This window comes from Motacilla alba, chromosome 5, assembly GCF_015832195.1.
Source record: "Motacilla alba alba isolate MOTALB_02 chromosome 5, Motacilla_alba_V1.0_pri, whole genome shotgun sequence".
Lineage (NCBI taxonomy): Eukaryota > Metazoa > Chordata > Aves > Passeriformes > Motacillidae > Motacilla > Motacilla alba.
This window is the reverse complement of record NC_052020.1, coordinates 60,398,670-60,413,152: the sequence shown is the minus strand read 5'-3', so window position 1 is coordinate 60,413,152 and position 14,483 is coordinate 60,398,670. Positions and strand designations below refer to the sequence as shown.

General features: G+C 41.8%; 1 protein-coding gene across 3 annotated transcripts in view; it reads right to left on the bottom strand.

The window, feature by feature from the left end:
• The window catches only part of MAP4K5 (mitogen-activated protein kinase kinase kinase kinase 5), a 64,504-nt gene that overhangs the window by 47,505 nt on the left and 2,516 nt on the right, over positions 1-14,483 (bottom strand). The window lies entirely within an intron of this gene.

Below are 14,483 nucleotides of genomic sequence, written 5' to 3'. Positions count from 1 at the left end.
TTTTTTTTTTAATATCTCATTGCATTGCTGCAGTGATCGATCCCCACCCCACTGGGACAGCACTGTTAGTAGGACTATTTCGGGGAGCTGAGAGAGTTTTGTAGGATTACACACAAAAAAATCATTGGGTTTTCCCACTGAAACTTGACTTTCTTCCCAAACAGCTGCTGTGGGACAATGGAAGCCGAGGTGAGGCCCGTGGCAATCCCTGTGTGCGACGCTTCCCACCGCACACCCAAACACCACACCTGAGAAAACACTCTGGGGAGGACATTTCTGCAGCCAGTGACCAGAAATAACACAGAGAACTGGTTTCAGAACCAGTTATGCACTCTGCACTTGAGTTTTATTTGTTTTCAAGAGTGCAAGCCAAACAGTTCCAGCCCAGGGGTCCTGAGTGCTGAGCCACGTGAGATGGTCAAAAATGGAGGAATCCTGGACATTAGAATCTGTGCTCAGCGTCCTCTTCCTAACCACAGAGGAACAGAAAGGGAAGATTCATGCAGCAACATCCCTCTGACAGGCTCCAAATTAGTATTTTCAATTTCCACGGTGCAATCCTCTCCTCCCCCCATGGTCAGTGTCTCCTCTCCAGCCGCGGATCAACAGCCCCATTGAGAGAGGAGCTGTTTGCTGGAGCGTGTCTCCATTAACTGAATGCTGATTGCAGCTCCTGGGGCAGCCCTCCCTCCCTCCCCAGCTTATTCACCCCTTGCCAAGCTTCACTCAGCCCTGACCGCGAGGTTCTGCTCCCTCAAGTGCTGCCTGCTTGTCCCCAGCCACTGAATATCCCTGCTGAAGGTGCCTGACCTCGTGCCCTGGGAGTGAAACACAAGCTCCTCTGCTTCCCACTTTCTGACCTCTGACACTTCAGAATTCCTAACCTGCTCTGTGTGCTTTGGAAATTCCCATTATGCTGCGTTTTTCTTTTCACATATCACAGCATCATCAAACAGAGCCTTGAATTCACCTTCCTGCATCTCTGAATTCACATCTAGCACTGCCAAGAGCTCTCACCCAGCTGAAGTGACCCTAAGAAATGTCTCTCAATTTATGGGCTGCCCTAAAACCATGAAAACAGGGAATTCTTGGTGGATGGGGATCTCCTGGACTCTAACAGAATTTTCATTATGCCCTAATGCAGAAGGTTAAATAAATGTTCCTGGTGTTTATTATAATTAATGATACAATTCTGCTTACACCCGTGATTTATATAAATCTGACAGATTTAAAAATGCTTTGTAACTAGAGCTGGAAAAAACAAATATCAGCAACCTACTCTTAATGACTGGAAAGGAGATGTTTGCTCTTCTCCAACACAATCTCCTTACCAGGTCAGTTTAACACCTCAAGTGTAGAGCAGAGGCTTCTTAAAATGTCAGCTGAAGCCAGAAAATGACTCAGAAAGCCCAAATTAACAGCAGCAAGAGTTAATCTGCACTGTGTGAGCTAAAGGTGCCTTCCTTCACAAGAGGACACAGCAGTTTTCTGCAGCGCTGTACACACAGAAAGAACTTTTGTAAGAGAATCCAAACTCTCTGAAAGCTCTAAAAAATAAATAATCCTTGAAAATCTGCAGGTTAACCCAAGTGGAGGGGCCAGAGCCCAGCCAGATCTGCTCAGAGCAGATCCAAACCTTGGAGTCTGGGGGAAGAATCACCTGCCCTGGCTCCAGCCCAAAATAGCAGCTCCCACTACTGTTTCCCAGTTTTGGAGTGAGTGGAGAGTGTTGGCTCCTCTCCCAAGACCAGCACACCCCAAAGCACCCTCAGAAGGCTCCTAGGAATGGATTCAACCCACAGATTGTACCCCAGAGATGGTGCCCGTACCCAGCTCACACAGCTGCAGTTCACAGAATCACAGAATCACAGAATCACAGAATTTCTAGGTTGGAAGAGACCTTTAAGATCATCGAGTCCAACCCATGTTCCAACACCTCAACTAGATCATGGCACCCAGTGCCACATCCAGGCTTTTTTTAAACACATCCAGTTCTTGGTTTGGGGCTTTAACCCCTCTTTTATATAAGACAAAATAAGCAAAATCAAGCCAAAATTCCCCACAGCCCCATGCCAAGAAAACCTAAAGAGAGTGTGAGAGTGGATAAGTCCCTCCTGCTTGGTGCTGGCAGAGTTTCTGTAACAGATACTGAACATATTCTTTCACCTCTGAAGGTCTGTGCATGGACTAAAAATGTAATTGGAACAAAAAAATAAAAAAAACCCAAAACATTGGACAACTCTAACTAATGTTAATGCCAGTCTTACTGGACAGGCTGATTTGTGCCAGACAGAAACAAATGCCACAGAAACACAAAATCCCAGAATGGTTTAAGTTGGAAGGGACCCTAAAGATTGTTCAGTTCCAGCCCCTGCCATGGCCAGGGACACCTTCCACCATCCAAGGTTACTCCAAGCCCCAGCCTGGCTTTGGACACTTCCAGGGATCCTGGAGCAGCCACAGCTTCCCTGGCAGAACTTTCCAGAGCCTCCCAGAGAACAATTCCCTCCCAGCATCCCACCCACCCCTGCTCTCTGGCAGAGGAAGCCATTCCCTGTCTCCCATCACTCCAGACCCTCACTCAAAGTCTCTCCATCCTTTTTGTTGGCTCCTTCAGGTCCTGAAAGGCCACAATTAAGTCACCCCAAAGCTTCTCTTCTCCAGGCTGAAGAACCCCAAACCTCTGACCTTTCCTCACGGAGTGGAGCTGTCCCTGCCCATGGGGACCCTCCAGTGCTCCCTGCAGCTGTGCTCACACCTGTGGCAGGTGTCTGGCTGCTCTGTGCTGCTGGAAAAGGAAACCTGAACACCGTTCTTGATTGTCAGGGCTGTTTGTCCTTTAGGAAGCTGAAGGATCCAGAGGCAATTGTTCCCCCTGAAATCTTCCAGCTGGATTTCTGGAGGTGCAGAGCAGTCCCAGACTCCTTTCTAGTGGAAGGCACAGAAGCTTCCAGAAACTCTTTCCCAAACAGAGACGTTATAGATTCGAGACACTAAAAAAGAATGGCCTCTTCCAACCAGCAGTCACTGCTTTTTGGGATAAACCAAAACGAAGATTTCCATGCTAATTTTACTAGTTCATTCTGTAGTTGCAACAGAGGCAGCACTTTGGCTCTCTGAGCTGAATATTGTAGGAGGACAAATATTGATTTTGTGGGCGCTCTCCAGATGGATACTGCCAGTCCTCATCCCTCAGAACAAGCAGCAGCACGGGGCTGCATGAAAAATTCCCAGCTGTCCCTCCCTACTTCCACATGTACACGCTTCCTGTTGAAAGGACACCACCAGAACACGCAGCAGCCAGGATCTCGAGAAATTCCACATTAAACCTGAATCCCAGATCCACCACTGGCCACAGCTAGAATGCAAATAAGGCTCAAATGGATTTGCTCGTGCTGGCAATTGGTGAAATTGAGATAGTTTATCTGTGGCAGGGAAAACTGGGAGGAGGAGAACCCACCTTTCACTGAGAGACTCCTGACACTTTCTTACTCAAGGCCAATTAACTCAAGTAAGGGATTAACAGCTCATTAACGATGTGAGGCAAACTCCCTTTATTCTCCAGAAAACCAGACTGAGGATTTGTATGAGCAGAGGGGTTTTGAAGGGCTCAGTAACCACTAAAAACATTTAATTCTCATCCCTGGTGATAATTACTGAAGGACAAAGACCTGGGGCAATAAAGATGATAATAATAATAGAGCAAAGATCAATGCACAACTTAACATTTATTTAGAGGGGGAAAAAAATAACAAAAGAAGTCAGCTCTGTGCTTCCCAGCAGAAGTTGGTTATCCTCCTATGAAATTTTCTTGGCAGATCCTCCTTTGCAAAATATTTGGCATCATCCTTCTAAAACTGAAAAGCTAAAGCTAGGAACAGACCCTGACCACAAAAGTATTATTTAGCAACTAATGCAGCACAAAAGATACAAACAAATACCACATGAGGAGAAAAAAAATTAAAAGGCCCCAATTTTGACTCAGCTGGAGAAGAAAACAAACCAGAAAAGAACCTTTTCAAGTTACAAAAGTGGTTTGAAAAGCTACTAGAAATAACTCACTTTCCTAGGGAATAATAAACATTTTTGAACATAAGGATCATGAAAATCAAAGAATGCCCATGGAGCTGCTGATATACTCAAAAATGAACAGATGCCCAACAGCTTTACAGGCCAGGGTATAAAATAGGGGAAAAAAAAGAAAAATATACCTTCAAATACATTAAACTACAAACCAAGATGGGTTTTAAAAGGATATATTCACCAGAAGATAGGGAGAACAAATGTAAAACAATTTTATTTTATTCCTGTGCTGAATGCCTAGACCATGACAGCAAAAAAATCCCTTACAGTATTATGGAGTACAAACCCAAGTAACATTAAAACATTATACGTTTCATCAGCTGCAGGGGAATTTATTTTTTCCTCAGAGATGAAAGAACTAAGAGATGTGACAGCCAAAATATTTGAAAGAAAATATCTGTCTTCTTTTACTGACAAAAAAATTTAAAAAATAATCTGGCTTTCAAGGCAGGGAGAAAACAAATTTCTGAAGGAAAAGATGGGTTGCTTTTTTATAATTAAAAACTAAAGGATTTAAAACAATTTATTTATTTACCAAAAAAAGGTAATTTTTTACTGCTCTGTAAATATGAGCTAACACACAGTGAGATTGTCTCCTCAGAAAGCCAAAACTGAGGAGCCTCCACTGGCATTTTAAAGGGGAAAAAAATGGAATTTTGAGATTGTAACTGTTATGTCAAAGCCTCCAAACTAAAGGTAAAAATCCACAGCAACTCCTTTCCCTTATCATAATTTATCCGATAGAATCTAGAGAGTTTCAGGTGGAAAATGTAGATTTAAGTAGAAAAATCTACCTCCAACAGAGCTCTTCAGTAATCACCTCCTTAAAATTTCAGCTCCTCAGAGATTAACTCACAATTACAAAATTAAAATTAAATTGTTAAATAATTCCATTAATTAAAATTAATTAAAAATTAAAATTTAAACTAACAAGCCACAAGTTCACCTTGATGAAGCAAACAGGTCAGTGTTTTGCTCTTTATTGTTAAATAAAGCAGTGACCAGAACAGAATTAATAAAGAAGTTGAGTAATTGAAGAAGTTAAAGGAAAATGAGCTAAAAATAGGAGTTGGAAGATTCTTTTTGTGTTCTACAATTAAGCTTTGGTTTGCATCTGGAGTTCATCAACTGTCACCTTCTTGGGGTGGGAGATGGGTAAGATCTGATGCTTCTTTCTGACACTGGGACAGCTGTTCCTACTGAAATAAACCCCAGCATTTATTTACAATCTTCACTTTACAGGGATGAAATAGTCATCAGCAATATTTCTAATTCAGGAGAAAAAAATCAGAACCTGGAATTCTGTCGGAATAAACAGAAATGACATTTCAGTAGGTTTTTTAGTGAGGAAAAATTGAAGTTCTAAATGTGCTGGTACATGAGAAAGGTTACAGATAAAATATGTTTTTGCACTTGTGCTGATGAAGCAGAGAGGAAATATGCTGCCATTTCATGACAGATGATAACTGAAAATCATGCAAGTTATCTCATCCTCTCACTTTATTTTTAGCCAGAACAGAGGCAAAAAACTGGTCTGATTTTTTATTATAATTGTTTTCTTAATTTTAACCAATTAACTCATGTTAATGGTGTCACCTGGAAGCAAGATGTCACATGAAAATTAGAATATTTTTCTGCAATTTCGAGATGAAAATTATCTTTCAAGATGTCACATGAAAATTAGAATATTTTTCTGCAATTTCACCTACAGAGATGGAGCACCAGTTTCACTTCAGTCACCTGATTTCAAGCACTTGGCCAGAGACTTCCTCACTTTATTCTGAAAGATGAACCAAAACTGTGCTGCTCAAGAAACATGTGTTATTAAATAATTAGAATATTCTGGTAAATTGGGCCTGATGACTTAAGTGGATTTTTTTTTTAATTTTTAAATTTTAACACGCTTGAGAACATTTTCCATCTTGCCTCATTTCTCTTGTCTATATAGATTTGATTTTCTTTACTGTGTTTCTACACGGTTTTAAATTTACACTTGCTGCCTCCCTGGGTATGAGGATTTTTGAAGGAGTTTTGAAGGAGTTTTGAAGGAGTTAGAGATGGGATTTCTGAGTTATTTTTGATTATGTGATTTATTTTCTTATATTCTACACAGGCAGGAAGGGTGAGTTTGGTTTACATCTTTATAGTATGGTTCAGGAGGTTGTAAGATTCCTAGTTAGAAGATTTTTAAAGGATTTATTGATTAATAAAACAATAAGGCTATTTATGGTTTTGATTTAATCTTTAAACATTTTGTTTTATGGGTTTATGTTATAATGTAAGTTTTCTTAGCTATTCATGTTATGACACACAAAGTTATAGTACTGTATTCTAAACTCCTTGTTTGCCTTTGTAACTACTTTTATTTTTTTTTTATCTTAAGCTCTAAAACTTTAAACTTTCCTTAATTTAACATGCAAACTATAAATCTGTATTCTCGCTTTCAGCACTTCAGTGCGGAAGTTTTTCCTAAGATCAAATCTTGTGTTTAATTCTAAGTTTTGGTTTACAGGCCTGAAGTTCTGAGAGTTCCAACACCAGGCAGCCCCCAAGGCCAGCCCTCCACGGAGGCTGTCCCCTGCTCCCGTCCCCAAGGAATGCAATCCTCTGCTGATGGAATGGAATCCGCTCCTAAAATTCCTGAGAATTTCAGATTTTCTGTGCTGCCAGGCTCCGACCCCCAAGAGAACACTGCATTGACCTGAGGCAGAAAAATCTTCCAAAACTGAATGATGGCACTGGGATTGTGGGTGTGTAGTTTGAATAAAACTACAGAATAAGATAATAAAATAATAAAATAATAAAATAAATAATAGATTTATAATAAATAATAACTATATAAACATTAAAATATGCTTATATTTGATACAAATAAAATACATAAATATGTAATTATATATTATATACTATATATTTGCTATTATTATTTTATCTATAATATATAATATTATATATTATATAATATACATATATATTATATATAGCATACATATATATTATATATTAGTATATATATTATATACACACATATATACACATATATATACATACATATATATTATATATTATACATATAATTTATACATTTATACATAATATATAAATATATAAAAATATAAAATTATAAAACAATAGAATAAATAAAAATCACATAAATAAAAAATATAAATGAATTAAAATAATATAAAAATGAATAAAAAAATCCCATAGTAAAAAATTTAAGAGTTTAAGGTTTTAGAATATAGTAATCTATATAAAACAAGGTGACAGTTTTATCTCTCCCTGCAGCAGCTGGGTGCATTTTCCATGGACCAGCCTTGCCCAGGCAGACACCACGAAGGAATGTGCAGGAGAGAGCCAGAGGAAATGGTGGGACAGGCTCTGCACAGCCTGGCTGCCTCCCTGCTCCCAAAATTCTGCCTCAGCTCCACTCGAGGAAGCACAACAAAGCTCTCAGGGAAAGTTATTTCAGAAGTCAAGGAATGGCTTGGGTTGGATCAGCCGAACAGCACCTCGTGCTGGGAGCGGGACACTCCCAGCTCTGTCCAACCCGGCCCTGAACAGCTCCAGGGATGGGGAATTTCACAGGATGCTGTCATGGAGCAAAGCCATCTCCTCCTCCATCCCTCCTGCAGCCAGCACAGCCCATCTGCACTCGAGACATCCCACTGCAGGGTTTACACAAACCTCAACACCCACGGAATGAGAAAAAGGAAAAATCCATGCTCATGTGCCCTGGACGGGCTTGATGGATCATGGAACCAAAACTGGAGAGCTCCTGATCCATCTCCTTATCCAGAAATCCCTTTGTCCCCTTTGATGCTGTGAGCCAAATTTAAAAACGACATTCTCAGGACAGAAACTGGCAAAGTTTAGAAGGCTCTGTGCTAATCCAGAAGTTATTCCTACCTCTTCATGATTAACCAAGAAGCAAAGGATCAGAGCTCAACCAGTGCTTTAAATTTAATCACACACATGCCTGAGAAAACAAAATGGTTTTATCAGAAACTGCTCATCCTGGAACTGTCTGGGGTCTGGGCTGTGAATACTTACAAGGAACACATCAAATTCTCTCCCTTTATTCACTGCAGACCAAATGCTTCCAAATTTCAGCTGCTGTTGTTTCCCAACCCCTCAGAAATAAAACACAAATACCTGAAGCTGTTCCATCACTGAGAGCAATGAGCATCTCTCAGGCACTGCTTCCTGTCAAACTTGATTTCTTTTAATTTTATCAAGGTAAAATACATCCAAAAAGATGGTATGGCCCCACCTTTATTCTTTTTACCTACTCTGTTTACATCTCTGTGCCTGTACAAGAGACTTTACCATTTATCTTCCCTTGGGATTAATGACTAAATCCCCCAAACATTTTTGGGAGCCTGGTGTTTATAATTCCACTCTGATCTTGCGTGTCTGTACGTTAAACAGCAAGTTAAGGCACACAGAACTCAATTCCTTATTGCTTCAACAGCAATGATCAGCAAAGAATCACCCACACAGCTGAGAACAGGGCAAAAATACTGCTTTTTGGGGTGGACCCTCACAAATACAGCTTTTTGGGGTGGACCACCCCCTCAAATATAAGAAGTTATGCTTTTAATGCTGCACAAGACAAAGCTACTCAAAAAAACCCTTAAGAATGATTTCTTATCAATAAGACAACAGAGTCCCCCTGTAATAACCTCCTCACTCAGAAGAAAAACAGCATTTGCTTTTCTGGAACGTCTCAAAATTCACATCTCAAACACGTTACAAATCCAGCTTTTTCCCACTGAGCTGAAAATATGGTCCATTCAGCTTTCTTTTTTTTTCAGACATTCTTTCTCCAGCCAAATCTTCCTCATCCCTATAAAAACATGAACCTCCTAGACACAATATTCATGCAGAAGACACAAAAATACACTTGGGGGAGGAGTAATCCCAACAGGCCAAAATACTAAATCTGGCATTAAAGATGCCATTTTGAAGGATCAGTCAATGCAGCAGTTTTGGACACCGGGATGGGGAGCTCTGAGGGTATCCATGACTATTTTTTATTTGCTATCTTTAGGAGAATAAAGTCAGTGGAAACACACAGAGCAACACAAAGGATAAGGGATTAGGGAAAAGGACTGAGGAGGACAATCCTGGAAGCAATTCTGTTGCTCACCCTCCCACGTGCTCTTTCACTCAAGAGCTTCAAAGATATGGTCAAGCTGCAGCTTCTCCTCACAGAGGTTTCCATCCATCATGGAAAAAGGTAAGTTTTGGCTGAGGAGGACCTTGCAGACATTATCCACTGTGCTGGATGAAACGAATCACTCCAGCACTTGGGTGAAAAAATTTAGAAAGCTGAAGAGCAGAACAGAAACGTTTCTGTGCCAAACTCACAAATTTTTGTCCATCTAGGAAGGAAGAGTTTATCTAGTCTCCGTATGTGATTTTTTTTATTGGAAATCCAGAGTGGATTAGGGACCAGCATAACTCCCCAAATCAAAGGTGGCTGTGTCCACCAAACCTTGCTGAGTGTTTTACTGCTAGAAATCCTTCAGAAACTGGGAAAGAATTGTTCTGGCTTCTTTGGAAAATCTAAAATCTGAAAACCTAGTGAAATGGCAAAATGTGAGAAAGCCACAGAATCCCAGAATGGTTTGGGATGGAAGGGAATTTAACAACCATCCCATTCCACCCCCTGCCACAGCAGGGACACCTTCCACTATCTCAGCTTGCTCCAAACCCCATCCAGCCCTGGCCTTCCAGGGATCCAGGGGCAGCCACAGCTTCTCTGGGGACCCTGTGCCAGGGCCTTCCCACCCTCCCAGAGAAGAATTTAATCCTAATATCCCATCTAACCCTGCCCTCTGCCAGTGTGAAGCCATTCCCTTTCATCTTATCACTCCACATCCTTGTGAAAAGCCTCGGCAACCTCAACCCCCAGGCATGGAGATCGCCTTGAGCTGAAGAACAACTTCATGAATATGGAGATGTGCCTCTGAACTGGAACCACCTTGGGCTGATGCTGCCTCTCCTCTTCACTCCCAGCTGCAGGCAAGCAGCAGGTGCCAAACACAGCTAAAGGTAGCAGGGAAGGTTGTTTTTCCAGCTGCAATGAGCAGGGACAGTTGCTGCTGTCAGCAGAACGCGCTGCCAAACTCCGTCACGGCCTTGATGACAGGAAGAGCTGCTCCCTCTGACAGGGATGATCTGTGAGCTTCCACCACGCACCTCTGTGACAGAACTGGGGCTCAGCCACTCATCCCAGAAATCCTGGAGGCTTGCCAGGTTATCCAAGCGTCGGCGATGAAAATGACCGCTGCATCTTCTGGAGACAGAGAGGAAGGAAGGAGATCCTGGCAGGCGAATGTCCTCAGCTTTGATCTGTTCTTCCCTCTCAGGTCTCTGCTCTTGGGGGCTGAGTGCTGTGTGACCTACACTGTTTGCTTCCTCTTAATGGATATCTCACATTGAGAAGAAATTTGACTTTATTCCCAGAATTCCCAGAATCACTGGGTTGGGAGAGACCTTCAGGATCATCGAGTCCAACCCAGCCCCAACAGCTCAACTCAGCCCTGGCCCCCAGTGCCACATCCAGGCTTTGTTAAACACCCCCAGGGATGGTGACTCCACCACCTCCTCTATTTTCAAGATTTTGGAAAGTGCCTGGCTCCTCAAAGTAAGAGACAGGGAGAAATAACCATAGGGGAAGCACTACTCCCACCATGTAACTTCCCACTAACAACAAGAATTCCAGAATGGTTTGTGTTGGAAGGGACATTAAAAATCATCCAGTTCCGTCCCTGCCATGGCAGGGACACTTTCCACTGTCCCAGGGTGCTCCAAACCCTGTCCAACCTGGCCTCGGACACTTCCAGGGGCAGCCACAGCTTCTCTGGGCACCCTGTCCCAGGGCCTCACCACCCCCACAGCCAAGAATTCCTTCTGTATATCCAACCTTAACTTCCCTTCTTTCACTCTGAACCCATTACTCCTTGTGCTGTCACTACAGTTCCTGATGAACAGAAACATGAGTGTCAGGATATAATACTTAAAACCAAACAGCTTGGAACATCCCACATCAAAGACCAAATCCTTAATAAGAAAAACTATTACAAACATTTCAAATGGAAACCCAAAGGTTTCACCTTCCACTGCTGAATATCCTCACAGAGGGTGTCAACAAGCCACAGATCATCTCAGTTCCCAAAGCAGAAATCTTACTGACTGCATCCTAAAAGAAAAGTATGTCATTCCCCAGAAAAGGAACTCCACAGCAGCAAGAAAAAACTCAGGAGCCCTGGTTTGATGTCATTCCAAACACCATTCCTATGGAAAAAAGAACACACGGAGTTCAGGCACGGCTACAGCAAACACTGCTGACCAGAGGGCTTTGATCTGCAGGGGAAGAGTGGAATCCCCCACACGACAGATGTTTTATGGTCATTTATATGTGGAAGCAACAGATATTCACCAGGGACAGAAGAGCTGAGTCAGGGATGGCCAAATCCAATTGGTCTGCAGCTGCCAAAACATGTTGGTATGAAGTTGGGAATATGTGATTAAAAGCTCTCACAGCCATAACTGTTCTCTGGTATCAAAAAAAGCGCTTTAATACTCTGTTCTTAACCTGCTGCCTTAAGCAGTAAAACACTGATAAAAAACTGATAAATTTTCATTATCTCAGAGATTAGAATGACATTGAGAATTATTTTCTAAACATCAAATCCAGGTTCTCAACAGCCTTTGGCTGCACCAGGAATTAGAATCCAAAACTCTGAGAACCAGGCAGTGACCACACAAGCAGAGTTGAAACCTGATTCAAACTGGACAGAGTCACACTTTTATGGCAACATTTAAAAAAAGAAAACACAAAGAAGGTGAAACAAATCTTTTTGTTTTAAATTGCATTTGAGCAAAAAGTCTGCGTGCACCACAATCCAATTTCGTTGCTCACTATTTTCAGTGGCAAAACACTGCAGGTTTCTTCTAAGTTGAAGAAGAAAATAATATTATATTATTATTAAATTGTCATTATTTTTAATCTCCTGCACCTTTATTTGGTGCAGGAGATTAAAAAATAATGACAATAATCTCAAGAGAAGAGGGACTGAGCAGGTGACTCCAGAAAGAAGGAAATTTTCATGATACTCAATAAAAACGCGCCCCTTGTTTACAGGCAGTTTCTGCCACGAATTTGGTGCGTTCCTTGTCCCTTGTGCTTACTTTTCAAGAAAGCCACTGTGGCACTGCTCACAATCCTGCTTGGAAAAGCCCAAACAAGCCAGCTTTAGAATTGCTGCACAAGGTCATGTTTGATCATCGGGGAGCACAGACATCCCGCTATTCATCGCGGCCGAGGCTGCCGGGCCCGGCGCTTCCACGGGCTCCCGGCTCAGCTGCCAAACAACAGCCTCCAACAAGGATGAATTTACAGCCATCCACATCAACCACCCTTTTGTTCCCCTCTGCAGAAGCAAGGAGCAGTTAAAACTCTCTTTGGGGCACTTGGAATGAAAAACACAAAAAGCTGAGCCCTGGGAAGGGTTTGGGGTGGAAGGGACCTTAAATCCCATCCCATTCCAGCCCTGCCACGACAGGGACACTTCCACCATCCCAGGCTGCTCCAAGCTTCATCCAACCTGGCTTGGGCACTTGAATATTTCCCCTAAATCTCTCCACCAAACCTCTTCAGAGCCACGAATAAACACTCCAATAAAAAATCCACACAGGAAATGTCAGGAAGGACGAGCAGCAGGAAATTATCCCCTGAATTCAAGTCCTGTTTTCCAAAGCCCCTTGAGGACACCAAGATCCACAATTACACGCAAGCAAATGACTAGATGTTGTGATGCAACCAAATTCCACAAGTTTAGCAAAACAGCCCAGTCTTCTGCTATTCCAAGTAGTTCCAGAAAATACCATGGAGTGCAGGGACTCGTGATGATCCAGCTGATGGTGTGACCTTGGTATCGACCCAGCCTTAAACAAATTAGGACGACAAAGCCCTACTGAAAAGCTGCAGGTTCACTCACAGGTCACGCTGGTGTGAAAACCCATCCTGGGAAACATCTGACCACACTGGGAATTTACCTGGGATGGGATCTGACCAGCCACTTCCCACTGCTGGAGGTTAAATTCCATTTACAGTCTCCAGCAGCTTTTTTAAATTTTCTGCTCCAAGACCCCAGTCAAATGTGTGTTTCTTCATTAACCACACACAACAACTATTTCAGCATGAAACAGATGCATTTCAGAATTTCTGAATGCAAACAGAACAAATTGATGTCATTATTACACACTGCCTTGAGATTTTAATTTTTATGACCACGGTGGGAAGACCTTTCCAGGAAAGCCAGACTAGAGAGACACTGGGGACATAAAAATACTATTTTTTAAACAGCACATTATTAAGTTCCAGTTTTCATCTTTGTTATTACAACCTCTTCCATAAGTCAGTAATTCAAGATATCTTGGTGCAATGCTGTGAGGGATAAATTATTGCAATGGTTTAATATTAATATCCTCTATTAAAAAGAAAAAAAAAAAGCTTTCCCACCACAGATGAGACAACTAACAAGTCAGGATTGTAATGGAAATTACTTCCAAGACTGCTAGACACAAACTTGGATCTATTTACACAGGCTGTGAATAGACAAGAGTTTATTTACAGATGGTTTCTCCCCAGCCCTGAAATGCATTTTGGGGAAAAAAGATATTAAAACAACATCAACAATCCAGCACTTAGGAGCAATCCTACAATCAGCCATTGTGTGCCATGTGACAGACAAGAGAAATAAACCCCACAAACACCAAGAAAACACATCTCTGTTTAAAGCTTTCATGGTAGTGATGAAAAGCAAAGTGGGCAGGAGAATTTTGGAAAAGCCTTTAAATATTCTTCTGTAACCTAATAGCGAAGATAAATATTTGCTTAACCTCCACCTTCACCATCCAAAAAAGAGCCAATTACTCTAAAAGCTACCAAATGCCCCAAGAAGAATGTAAAGCATTAACCACAACCACCAAAAAGCATCTGAGGAAGAGGCAGATGTCCCACAATCAGAGAGGCTGCCTGGCTTAGCCATCCCAAAAACAACTGTGCTGGAGACGCTGGTGACTCATTATTAGCAAAGGAGCAGAGAAACCACTTGAAGAGGTGAGGGGAAAATTCCATTTTAATTTAAGAGCCCTCTCTAGCAAACCTCTCCTGAGCTCTGCAACATAAAAACACTTGGATATTCACTAATAAATTCATTTTATAAACACTTCCGACAGCCCCCAGCCAGCACGAGATGTGCCATCTGCACTGAGACTTACCAGGGGCTAAGAAAAATAAAAGTACAATGTTTATACATTAAGTCCTTTCAAGAAAATAAGGTTTACCTTACTTCTAAAATTATCATAACATCAATGACTTTAAA